The sequence below is a fragment of the Pelmatolapia mariae genome, unplaced genomic scaffold (assembly GCF_036321145.2).
Source record: "Pelmatolapia mariae isolate MD_Pm_ZW unplaced genomic scaffold, Pm_UMD_F_2 NODE_ptg000390l+_length_38521_cov_1, whole genome shotgun sequence".
NCBI lineage: Eukaryota > Metazoa > Chordata > Actinopteri > Cichliformes > Cichlidae > Pelmatolapia > Pelmatolapia mariae.
The window spans coordinates 9,293-23,215 of record NW_027052077.1 but is presented as its reverse complement, the minus strand read 5'-3'; the positions used below and the strand labels follow the sequence as shown (position 1 = coordinate 23,215).

At 38.1% G+C, this 13,923-nt stretch overlaps 1 long non-coding RNA gene across 1 annotated transcript; it reads left to right on the top strand.

The window, feature by feature from the left end:
- LOC134623089 (uncharacterized) lies at nucleotides 1–885 on the top strand. The gene is made up of 3 exons (XR_010093231.1): nucleotides 1–65; nucleotides 158–220; nucleotides 330–885. It is a non-coding gene; the product is annotated as an uncharacterized LOC134623089 (long non-coding RNA).
- The last annotated feature ends 13,038 nt before the right edge of the window (nucleotides 886–13,923 follow it).

Sequence of the window (13,923 nt, the reverse complement as noted above, 5' to 3'; positions counted from 1 at the left end):
AGGATTAACAAACTGAGCAGAAAAACATTCAGACACCGTGACCACAGAGTCAAACCTTACAACAGGTGTGTGTACAACTGTCTGTATAGATGTGTATTTTAAAAAAGGGGGTGAAATAATTACAAATGTTCTAAGACTGACCGTTTTACACCTGCAGAGCTACGCCAGAGCACCGTGTGAGTGCAGAAGCAGGGCCGTCTGGAATAACGCACACTACAAGGTAAGCATGGGCATATATAAATAAAATAAATTTTTAAAAAAGACACGTTTATTCTGTTTGAAACGGCTAGAGGCATCCATAAAATGTTTTAACACGTCTATCTTCACAGACTGCAGTTCTTCCTATGTTGAACCGTTCTTCAACAAACCAGCAACACCCGCGAGTGAGTGGCTGCCTCGTGATTTCAGTCATGTCTTTGAGTGCATCAGACTTCGATCTCGGTCACATACCCACCACACCAGAATGTATCCGAAAAAGCGACGAGTCACACATAGATTCTGAAGAAGGTGGCAGAACAGACTCTCAAATACCAGCGGCGTGTAGTGCTTACATGAAGGTTGCAGTCGCACAGCCTGCTGAACAGAGTCATACACATCAAATCATTGATAAATTACGTTCGATTGAAGCTAAAATCGACCAACACCACCAAGCCGTACAGGCACACATGCAAGAAATAACCGATACTCTAACTGGGATTACCGAAGAAATAAACAAAATGTTTACTGCATTAGACATGTTCACCAGAAGTCTAATGCATGGTCTGACTTTTAAAACCCAGACCATGGACCCTCCTAATAAATTATTTAAACGTAATAACGGTACCTCCACTCCTGCTAGACGGGATGACTTGGTGGCTTTTAAACGGTGGTCTGAAGAAACAAACAAAAAATTAGACGATATTATTGCAAGACTTAATAGTGTGCCTGCATAAACATCTGCAACATCTACAAAACCTTGTCCAACTCATTCTGAGCCTGTTGTTACTGATGCTAACTGTACTGCTGCTTATGCTGCTGGTGATTTCTGACGCACAACCTAGCAGGGTTACCTCTGCTGCTGCTGTTGCTATTGAGACTGTTACTGCTTCTACTAATGCTTTTGCCTCACCAGCTCGCAGCTGTGCACCTGTCACACTTAGAAGTCAAAGTACACATTAGCCATACTTACAAAAAACATTTTTTATTTAATTTAGAAGTGAGATTCTAAGTTGTAAGCAGAAATCTTATGCTCAGCCAGAAGTATGTTTCCTCACTTTCACAATGCTGAGGTATCAAATCCATGATCCAACAGATGGTTTGTCACACGCAGGCGAGAAGAGCAAGCCACCCTTACTTACACAACCTCTCACACTATAGATTTTTAAAGTTCTTGTGTACAACGGTTTAGCTACAGATATAACTTCTACTTTTGATAAAGATCAATCCCTCTGCATATTTCTTAAGAAATGAAACATCTTTACTGGGATATTTATTGTCAAACTATGCGATTTTCCAAATGTGTGTGTGGAGTAAAATGTTGTGACCAAGAATCATTCAGGATTAACAACACAAACTGTTTTGATAGCAGAAACAGTCTGCCTTATAGTTCCCACACTTTACTGCTAGTTTTACAAACACGTTCTTCTTCGTGCCTGTTTAATTGTTTTTTTTTTTTATTAAACTGATTTTCAATAGCACAACCAACGTCTAACTTTTCTTTGCTCCCCAGTGTAAATGCAAGAATTTTGCAGGCTTTATTGAAACTGCCACAATTTAACGCTCAATGCCATAAAAAGAGTTGATCCATGTTTCTATGGAAAGTGTTTCATGCATCAGCAGCTTTGAAAATCACTTTTAAAGAAATGTAGAACATGATCTCTCTCACTCTCAGCGTCTGTAAAAACCCAGCAAACTGACAATCACCTCTAAACAAGGGGGGTTAGTTTATAGGGTTGTTGTTGTTGTTGTTGTTTGACACACTGTAAGTAAGTTCAATACAGGACAATGCGGCTAACAGCCCTGGAAATGCTTTACATGAAATAAAACTTTTTAGAAAACAAGAATAAATGTAACGATCTGTTTTACCTGAATCAAATGTATTAGTTTACTTGAAATAAAACGTATTTTGGAAACCCTGTACATGAAGCAAAAAGTATTGTGTTGTAATACATTTTTTTCTCATGTAATACATGAGAAAATAAATCTCTGTGTAGTTTTAAAAACTTCAATTTAATCAAACTGAAATGTTGCTGAACTCTGATGAGTCTTTTACTTTGTCTTGTCAGTATGTATTTTTCAAAGGAGATCTTCAGCAAGTTGATTTTGTTACCACAGTCTTGTTGACAAAGTAAAAGACACGCCCATCAGAGTTCAGCAACATTTCAGTCAAAAATTTCATTCAAATTCAGAATTTTAACCCTTAAATAGCAGTTAGATCACATAATTGTAATGATTTACAAATATATAAAATCCTTATTTTTTTCCCAAAATAATACATGCAATCTGAATTATTTTCTTACCATCATTGCTGTTAAATGTATAGCAATAACTAACAGTATCAATGATTTTTATGCATTATTATTGTTTTGTGCAGTGACGGAAAAACAGTAAAACTCCCTCTCAGCTTGTTTGTGGAAAAAAATGCCTGTTTATGCTCACAAAATGCTATAAAATAATACATATTCAAATATTTTTCTACTTTGAACAACATGATTTTACCGGCCCTGCGTCTGCGTCTGAGGCTCTGCAGTGCCATACTAGCACTTCTTTGTCTTCGCTGGTGACTCCGAGTACAGGGACAGGGTGGAGCAACAGTTTGACAACCCTCGGAGTATGTGGCAGGGACTAAACACAACTTTAACATTATGCACTCCATACTGTATATAAATGCCACTTGTTTTGCACAATATCCAACTACCAACCTCTGTATATTTTATATATATATTTATTTTATTTTTACTCTATTTAATTTGTAAAATATGTACACACACACACACACACACACATATATACACACACGTAGACATACATATTTAGTATACACATTCAGTAATATGCATGCACTCTTATATTGTACATATATTTATTACTGTCAGATTTAGCCATTCTTATATTTGCTTGTTCGTTTGTTATTGTACTTTGCACACCTCTGTTGCTTGTGAAGCTCACACACAAGAATTTCACTCTCATGTACTGTACCAGTGTACCTGCACATGTGATGTGACAATAAAAGTGATTTGATTTGATTTGATTTGATTCGAGTGGGCCGTCCAGTTGTCTGTCTCCATTGGAGTTTCCAGGAGTCACTCCAGCCAGTTTTTCCTGCTGTTCATATGATTCAGTGTATTAAACTCTGGTCTGAGATTTCCACTCTTTTCCAGAGGATCCTTTTGAATGCATTGATTTTAATTGGATTGAAAAAAGTTGGATCTCCACATCATTAGTGGGAAAACTCGTTCAGCACAATTACAAATGAAGAAAAACGATCAAGTATAGAGTAAATATATTTTAATGTGTACAGTGCTGAAGTGTTCATTCAAAATCTGATAAACATTTAAAACTTCTCACTTACCCGTTTATAGAATAAAATGAAATTTCACAAACACATTTTGTGTATAAATTCTGAAGATTGCAAAAGCATAGATCTATGATTTTATACAATAAGTCATTTTAGTGTCAATGCTGCATGAATCTGTTACAGGATACCTTCAGATACTTACAAAACACTTCATCTCATTACAAAACAGAAGCATCGCTTAATTAACTTTTTCTTTTTACAGTGTAAAAACCACAGCATGGGTCAGATCAGGGAACTTCAGATCAGGGAACTTCAGAACTTATTATTATTATTATTAACAATAATAATAATAATAATATTAATATCATTATTATTATTATTATTATTATTATTATTATTATTATTACTATTATTATTAAGTACAAGTCTTTACCCTGAATGCCCATGTATGAATGTCACCTCTAAGATAGAAATTCTCACAGATCAGCTCGAATAAGCTTAAACATTCCAAAAAGGCTGGAGGCTAATTTTGTTGTTCTGTAAAAACCAAAAAAACCAAAAGCAGGAACAATAAAAAAATTAGACCAGCTAAGAGTCCATGACGCCTTCTAATGACCTCAACCGTTGGGACTTGTCCTGTCTGACCTGCAGGTGAGAAACAGGTGTGAGGTGTCAGCTGTCAGGTAGGTGATGAGTGAAGAACAGAACAGAATCCATTTCCTCTTCAAACTGCTGTCAGACATTATCTACTGCACTCTGATCACATCACTCAGACCAGCTGCTTTCTACAAAGTCTCATCAACAACATCTTTAGAAACAAACATCAACAACCAGGAAGCAGCTTCACCTCTGATCACACACACTCAACTCTACTCACTCACCTGGAGGATCAACAACAGTCAGGTAGATGATGCTGATGGGGTCAGTCTTCAGACGAGCTCCCTTCCTGAGGTTCGCTCCTCTCGTGAAGATGCGACACTCATATGTTCCATTATCATCAATGGTCACATTCTTCAGAATCAGAGACACGTTTCCATCCTTCATATGTCTGTCCTGCAGATCCACCCGGTTCTTAAAAGATGGATGCTGCTCATCTGGAACAAAGTGACCGTCCCGGTACAAAATGACATATTCTGACTCCAGGTCAGCTCTATTCCATTCTACAACTATGATGTTGTTGTTGTTTGGAGCTCGACATGTCAGAGTGACGTCCTGTCCAGCTGTGGTGTTTATCCCTGAAAGAGAGGAAACAATATGGATCATGGAGAGGTCAAAGATCCAAAGTGCAATTGGTTATTTGGAGGGTTCTTATATAGTGCTTTTCTATTCTTCTGTGCAGCACTGATCATCATGATGAACTAAAAACAGAGACCACTGATTTCTGATCAACCAGAGGAAGTACAGCACACACTGGATGCAGAAATAAATCAATGAATCTCTGGTGTTTGGTATCATAGAGAGTTACGGCTCACGGGGCAGGTTCAAGGCCTGGATTGTCCTTACATCTTTTATTTACAGGCTTATTTCTCAGTCACATGCAGATCCATCTTTCATGGGAAAAATCCATCAACACTATAATTGCCAGCAGAGGTCAAGTAAACCACACGATACAACAGCACAGTCATGGCAAATAAGTAATTTCTTAAAGAGATGAAGTTAATTTTCATCTATTTTTTCTTATCTTAAGTAAGATTTTATTTATTTCATCTATTTTTAGTTGGGTAGTTATTACAGACATGACCAGGGGATAGGAAAAGGAGAAAGAAATAAAGAAAGGGAAGGCGAGAAAAACTGATTAATAATTAGCTGCAAAAATGATTAATATTAACAAAGTAGATAGCAAATAACAACAGCTAACACATCTAAAAGTGAAAAAAAGAAACTATTTCTGGATAAAGTGCAGGATTAATGGCACTAAAATGAAGACTATAAAAACAGAGTGTTCACTGTGAAACAGATCAAACAGCTTTATATTTAAAACTGGGCTCACAGCTGGAAACAAAAGTGTAAGAAACACATTTTAAACAATTCTTGTAAAACTAGAACAGTTAAAGTCCACATCTGCCTCCGATCACCAAACCTGCATCCTCACATTCAGTCCAAGAAAATCACCAGTTCATGCAAATGTTAATGTCATCTGCAGACAACACTGCTGTCACTGATTTAAAATAAATACACTACAAACACATGTATGTGTTTCTGTGACATCATAAACAGACTCTTTGTCTGTGATGCCGTAGATCAGCTCAGCACACACTCTCCTTCATCCGCACACATGTTCAGTGTGTTTTACATGGTACTGAATTAACACACTGTTTTAAATGGTGATCATCTGACACAAGCAGGTGTTTGTTCAATAAAATACATTGTTTTGTATGAAGCAAATAAATGTGGGTCTGTTTTATCAGGTCAGACAAAACTGTGGTTAAGCTCAGCTGTATTATAACAGTAACACCTGCTTACCTTCAGAGGCAGAACGTAGAAAAAAGAGACACATCAGAGTCCAGAAGAGTGCATGATGGAGCAGGTTCAGCCTGGCCATGATCTCTCTGCACTAACAGGCTCAACAAAACCTAAAATCTCAGTCGGAGACACCTGAGGCCATGACGAGTGATGACTGAGCTCTAAACTTTCTCCTTTTTAAACTTCTATTATGGCCTTTAATTAGCACCGCCCCAAGCAACGCCTACTAGGCGCCCCCGAGGTTTTCCCCGACAGGTTTGCCCTGTGTCATGAGCGTGCACTGGGCTTTCCAAATTACAGACAAACAGTGTCCCTTATTTTTCAGTTTTAGTTCTCAAACACTTCTTATAATGACTTATTACTCAAGAAATTGTTGAGGTTTTAGCTCTTTATACTGTAAAGTTACAGAAGGATACAAATTATTATCAGGCCAAATGTCCTCAGTTTGTTGAAATAATTTGTCCGGTAACGTGAGAATAAGCACAATTAAAAGTATTCTGTGTATTCCAAATATTTCTGAGAACTTTAATCTCTGAATCTGACTCTGTGGTGTTTTGACTAAAGATATATAAAGGAAGCACTGACGCTGCTGGGAGCTGTAACACTGCCGGAGAAACTCCAGCAGTTTCAGTAATGACTGGGTGTTTTCTGAGTACGAGAGAAGTTTAGGGGCAGTTTGTCACATAGTGTCGGTATGTTACGTGCTGGGGTGAGAACGTGTTGCAACATGAGGGCAGAGGTTGAACAGCTTTCTGTCTGAAGGTTTGGGTGAGGCGGAAATAATACACTGTATCACAGCAGCGCAAAGAAAACAATGAAGAACCTCCAGAAGTATAAAAATACAGGTTAATATCAATCTCTTATTGAAATAAACACACAGTCCAATTTAGTGAGGAAGTTGGCTTTCCATTTTATTTTACAAAATTATAATATTATCATGTTTTATAAAAGCAAAGATGATATTTTTGTAGTCCATGTTGACCACCTTGTAGTTTCAAGCACAATAAACCCACATCAACTGTTTGAATGAGCACTGCGGTACCATGGAAACATGTAGACTGCATAACGTTATTATTAAGCAGCTCCAGCAGCACAGATGATTCAGTCCTCTAAAGGTCCCAGACGGATGCTGTGTTTATAGTCTGCAGGAGCTTTGCAGGCTCTCATGTACACACCCACATTTAATTTAAAATCTGTCTCTTGGCCTTCTGTGACATAAATGTTGTGTTTTTGAAGTAGATTCAGGAGAACATACTCAATTTATCCAGTTTGTATTTTAACAAACATCAAGAAAACGTTGCTATAAGCATTTAATCCAACAACCTAATATCTCTGTGTGCATCTGTGTCTTTGTGTGTCTGTGCTCACACACACATGGGTTAGTCTGTGTGTGTGTTTCTGTGTGGGACACTCATTCAGTGGTGAATGCAACATTTCTGTCATTTGATGTTTGGAGCATCATCTCCCGGCATAGAGCCCTCTCCAACCACACACTCACTATTGCTTACTCACACACATCCTACACCTGCCTTACATCTAGGTGACCCCTGACCTCCCCACTGCCCCTCAGGTCTGATTCTGGCTTGTGATTTATGATTTAAATTTGTTATTTCATTAATTTAAATAAGTAATGAATTCAGTGTAATGATTAAAATGTGGTTTGTTGCCTGAGTCAAACCTGATTCCATATAATGGAAGCAGGTGCTGTCTGGACAGACTTGTCTCAGATATTCAGAGAGCCTTTTGTTTAGACTGTCTGTCACATTTCTTCCTTCAGACATGTCACACTCTGAGTCAAATCCTGCCCTCAGGTCTGTGTGGCCATAGCTCACATTAAAGAGTTTTTATATACGGATATGGAAAAGTATTTAGGTTTGTTCAGAGTCACAGGGTGGGGTTTGATTGGCTGACTGGCATGATCACTGAAGGAGGCCTAGGAAATTATCTGACCAGACTGATGACAACAGAAATGAGTTTTAGAGCGTGGGAAGGCAGAAGCGATGTAAACAATAGAGTAGAAGCCCTGTGGCCCAGACATGAATGCAGCCCTGCCTTATGAACCTTTTCGAACGTTCATGACTCACTAAAGTTTCCTTTGGGAGCAGAAATGTTCAAACCTGAAATTTCAGCATAATTTTCTTTGTTTCATTTGAACTGCTTTTATTCCACTAATATCAAACTAACTGAAAAATCTCCACCCAGTAGACAGAGCTGCTGTATGAACAGCTCACAGTAACTAGGTAAGGTAAGGTACTATGGTAACACATGACAGCAGTGATAATCTGAGCAGGAATCTTAGATTTATTGGCATCAAATGAAAATAAGATCAGCTTTATGTTCATGAACAATACAAATAATCTTCTACATGACCTGCTTGCAGGTTGTTTCTTTTTATTGTCAAACAGTGTTTAGTGTCGTGGAGGTGTGAACATTTTCCCTCCTCAGTGTGAGAGTCACATATTTGTCTGTAATTAAGTTCTGCTAATGACATTCCTTCACAACGGTTATCTGAATCATCTCCATGCTTTGACAAAAGAATTTGCACAACTATTTTTTCCCCCATTCATTCAGTAATTTAGCAAACGTGTGTGTATAAAGTGTCACCTGTTCAGCGCTGGCTGCTGTTCTTTCAGTTTACTGTGCAAATGACTCTAAACAGCTGCTCCACAGAGACTCACCGTCAGACCAAACAATCAGCATGACTGATATCATGTAAATGACTGCTGTGTGTTTATCTTACAGTAGAAAATATTCACTGATATGTTTTAAACTTTTAACATCTAACAGATGAACTCTGAACATTACTCTGCTTTATTCAAATCTGCTTCTTATGAACTCGTATCCTCAGTGAAGCACTTTGTGATGTGTTTAGAAAGGATTAAAGAGTTTATATGATGAAGTGGAGAGAGCAGAGAACAGGATCAAGAATTTGCTCCTGTTTTTAAAAGAATTTAAATCATACAAACACCATGTCTACAACTGCTCAGAGACTAAACACTCAGAGACCTGTGTGGTGAATAATTTTGTCAAAGTTTACAGATGAGGAGTAAAAGCTGAATTAAATTTAACAGGTTAAAGAAGAACAAATGGTTGAATGTACAGCTGCCTCCCTATTTATCGCTGCATTAGTGCAGGCAGAGCTCAGTTTGCCTCTTAGCTTTAAACACAGTTTGCAGTCTGATGATGGTGTGTCATTTTCACAGTGTGAGGAAAATGTCCCTTGTCCAAAATAAATATCATCTTAACAGAAAGAAGCACTTTTCTTTCTTTCTCAGCCCAAAGTGAAATGATCGCCATCATTAGAGTTCATAATAATAATAATAGTGCTGCTGTCAGGTTCTTCCAGTCTCTCTTCTTGCTGTGGTGAAGTTGGTCTCTGGGATGTGAGCTGATCAGCAGCTGCTGTGAAAGCCATTAAAATATTTATTTATGCAGAAATAAAATGAAACCATCAGGATGTTTGACATGAACAACACATCATGTTTTTCAGTTATAAATCACAAACATCTGTATCAACCGGAGTCCTTAGTCCTGAGTCTGCACAGCTGGAGTAATTGATTTTGTTTTCACATAGTTTGTCCATCAGGGGGAAAAGACATTAAATGTTATAATGAATGTTATTTTTTCATTATGCTTGAATTAATTTATTTTATTTTAACTCAGATTTGAGCCATGAGTCATTTTTGATGGAAACACAAGGTTTTAAATTTAATATGTTCTATGGTTTCTGCCTCATTTAGATGTTCCAGGATACGAAACTGTTTTATGAGCTGATGTTCATGTTGCTTTATTTGTACATTTAGCTAGATTTGATCTGCAGTCTTCCTTAAATGCACATTTTCAATACAGACACAGACAAACCTTTTTATACCTGTGACAAACTGGAGACCAGTCCATAGTGTACCCCGCCTTTCACCCTATGGTAGCTGGGACAGACTCCAGCCTCCCGCCCACCGACCTGAATTGGCTTCCTATTGGATTAAATAAAACATGATCTGAACAACTTAAGTTGATTATATCAACCGCTTACATGAATGTATCACGGTCCATGGCAATGGGGCAGTGTTTTATTCTACCCTCTTATAAAGGATGGTCCAGTGGATCCTATGTTACAAGAAGTAAAAAGAAAGCATTGAAGCTCATTTCTTAAGTGTTTGGAAAATTACAACAGGTGTTATTATGGCTGCAACGCAGACACGCTCAGGTCACGTCTCTCAGTTAGGAACCAGAAAAAATTAATATTGTGCTCCTATGCTGGCAGCTGGCACTACTTCAAAATCACAACAGTTTTCATCCAATTCACACTCACAAAGTGGACAAGGTGAGGAAGAGAGGAGTCAAGGGAACAACAAGTACCACAGTGTCACAAGGCTATAATAACAGCCTAATAATAATAATAATAATAATAATAATAATAATAATAATGAGGAGATGTTCCCAGCTGTTCCATGTTTGTATATTCCAGCTGTGGAGTCTTTTTATCTTTTACAGGTTAAAACACTTTCAAAGGAAACACCTGTTCATCCTCCTTCAGCATCCTCTGTCCTCATGATGCATTTTAAGAATGAAGGCATTCTTCAATCTGAAACACTGCAACTGATTAATTTTTAAAGCAAGGAGGATGAAGGAAACACAAAAGAATAAAAGGCAGGAAGTAAAGATATAAGCAAAGCTTCAAAATCCAACAGCAAGTAATGAGCAAGATCCAGTTTATTTTAGTTTAAGATTTTGAACACTGGTTTCTGTAGAATATTTATTAAAGTTAATTAATTTACGAGAATAAAAAAATCTTATTTCCACTTTCATCACAGATCCAGAGACAAACTGCAGCCAGTAGGTGGCAGCATACCTCCTTTCTACGCTAACACCTCATCACAGCCACTTCATTACTTACTCTAAGGCCTGTTTCGGTTTTCTCACATTTTAAAGGACAGGGGGAAGAAACAGTTTTTCATGGGCCAGTCTCAGCTAGTGAAAACCTGAGATGAATGAACTGTTTGCATAACAAACACTAAAACCAAAAAGCAGAACAGGAGGAGTTCAAAACTGTAGCGATGAATGAAAGATGTCTGATGAAGACAAAAACACAGAAAACAAAACATCAGGACAGAGGCAAAGATGAAAATGTGCAGGAATTCTGGTGTGAATATCTAGACGAGGGTAATTACAAACGAATAAACACACAACAGCCTTCAGCTATTTCCTCACTTGAACTCACTCCCAAGACAGACGTCTATTTTTGCATTTATGTTGCTCTTATGTAAACACAGCGGTCAGCAGGACTCTGCACAAAGTTGTTCTCACTCAGATGTTCATGTAACATCTTATTCCAACTCCTGCCTGATTGTTTCAGCCCATACAAGGACTTTTTCAGTTCACAAACCAACCTTTCATTTGTATCAGATTCCATCTTATAGCTATCTGGTTGTTTCATGTATGTCTCACAATCTACTGGCGCATGTAGACAGGCAGTTTTAACAGACATCTGATGTAAAACCATGTTTAATTGTAGTTGCCTTTTGCATAAATACTCTGATACTGGTCAGATTAGAAGTGTGAGAAAAGGCTTTCTTCATATTCTCCACCCATCTTCTGACTCTATCCTTTAGCTACATAATTGTACTTTTCAGATCCATCATCATTGTTTTTGACTGCACAGACCCATCTACGCTCCACTGTTTTCTTACCCTGTGGCAAAGTGGTTAAAGAAAATGTGTCGTTTCTAAACACTGCAGACTTTGCTCCTCTAAGCTAACAAGTAGAAACGCAAATCATTATGTTTCTTACTGAGACTTTTCAAAGGTTCTTTGATGATTGGAGCCTCCTTGCTTCATCTGTGGTTGAATGTGAATCCAGCATATAGCTTTGTAATAACTGGTGTTAATAAAGGGTCAATTTTTGTTTTGCTGTTGAGACTCATATTATTATTCAAGATGTTTTGTTTTCATATTTCAAATGTTTTATCAGTGACGTCTTTGAAAACTGAAAATCTTTTAACAACATTTTCCTGTTGGGAAAAGGCGTAGAAATCAGATGAGTGGTGAATACTGAATTGAGAGTGTGGATATTGAAGATGCAGGGAGAGAGTGCAAGGAAAAAAAGACACACACAAGATAGTTCAAGCAAAGCTTAGGAGCTTATTCACCATCTTATGATAGCAGACAATCTGGCAAAAAGTGGAGGCTTCAGCTGGCCTTTAAATCTTGCTGCTGATCGCAGACGATGGTGTGTAGGTGAGATGATCCAAGAACTGAAAAGATACCTCCATCCAGGAAGGAGGAACCTAGATTTAGGGGCAGAATCAGAAAAACCCCAAAAACCTCCAACTAATTCTGAACATGATGCGACGGAAGTGGGGAATTCTTTTTCAGCTTTCATGTATTATAAAAGAAGAAGCTGCTGTGTATCCAGAACCACAAAGTTCATTTTGCTAAAATAGCAGAGAAAAACAAGTTCATATGCAGTGTTTGTGGTGTGAATCTGCAAATCCCAGCCTGAATCAGGAAGCTGCTTTCTTCCCACAACAGCAAACTTCCTGCTGGTGCTCCAAGAGTTAAACCTACATATTTTTAAATATTGTGTCGCAATCTCTTTTCTCAGTTAAATTCATGCATAACTTCCTTTTGTCCTGTGGTGTCATGTTCAACCTATGCACCATCAAACTATCAATGAGACACACCCACTCTGTGCTTAGATCAACACATCATGACTGCCATGTATACAGTAGTAAAAACATTAACATTCATGCAGTTAAATAACAGAATTTAAACATGTTTAAAGTTGAAAATAAGAATAAATAAAGTGCAGAGGGTCCTCACAGGGGAGGCAAATGGTCTTCCCCATGTCAGAGATCTCCTCTCAACAAAAGTAAAGTCATGATTTTCAGAACATGTTTCTTCTTTACTTATAAATGTCTCATATATCACTACCTGACAAGTTTAACTGTCTTCAGAACATTGCAGAGGCCATATTGACAGTATTTGGCTCTACATATCTGTGTGAGCAGATTTTCTCTCACATGAGTGTCCTCAGGTAGCTGTCTGAATGCTGGACACTCTGAGACCTGTGTCTCTGAGTGGGAGACCAGAGATCACATTAACATGTCTATCTCTGTATTAACAAACATGCCATATTGGCCCAGTTTATTTTTCTTATCATTGTTGTGAGGAGACCATAAATAGCATTTGCATTTTCTGTTGCACAGTTCATTTGCTGTTGCTGGATGAAAAATGTCTTTTATTTTGTTTCAAAATAGCTGATAACTATTCGCTGACAGCTGCCAACATCTGCAAACAAATACAATTCTATAATGTTTTTCTATATAGTGTGTAACTGCTAATATGTGGGGTAATATAGGGGGCTGTGGCTCAGGTGGTAGAGCAGATCAGCTACTGATCAGAAGGTTGGTGGTTCGATCCTTGGCTTCCCCAGTCTGCATGCCAAATATCCTTGGGCAAGATACTAACCCCGAGTTGCCCTCCAATGCATTCATCGGAGTATGAATGTAGTTTACGTTGCACTTGAGTTTAGAAGTGCTTGTATGAGTGGGGGTGAATGAGGCATGTTGTATCGAGTACTTTGAGTACTCCGGGAGAGTAGAAAAGCGCTACATAATCATCAGACCATTTAATATAGAGCGTTATTAAATTTATTGCTAATGCAATCATATGGCACAGAAAGGTTGCCGACCCCTGATCTACAGTTTTTGTGCTCCTGTGACATTTAAGGTCAAAGGTCAGACGAAAACCATCTGTGTTGGGCATATTGTTGCTCCTCTGCTGCCACCTACTGGCTGTTAGCTTTCTGTGGGCAATGTCAGTGATGTGCAATGCATACACTAACTGGTCACTTTATTAGGTACACTTTGCTAATGCTGGGTTCACCCCCCTTTCCCTTCAGAACAGGCCTAATTGTTCATGGAATAGATTCAACACGGTTCTGAAACAGTCACAGTTAAGTTCATG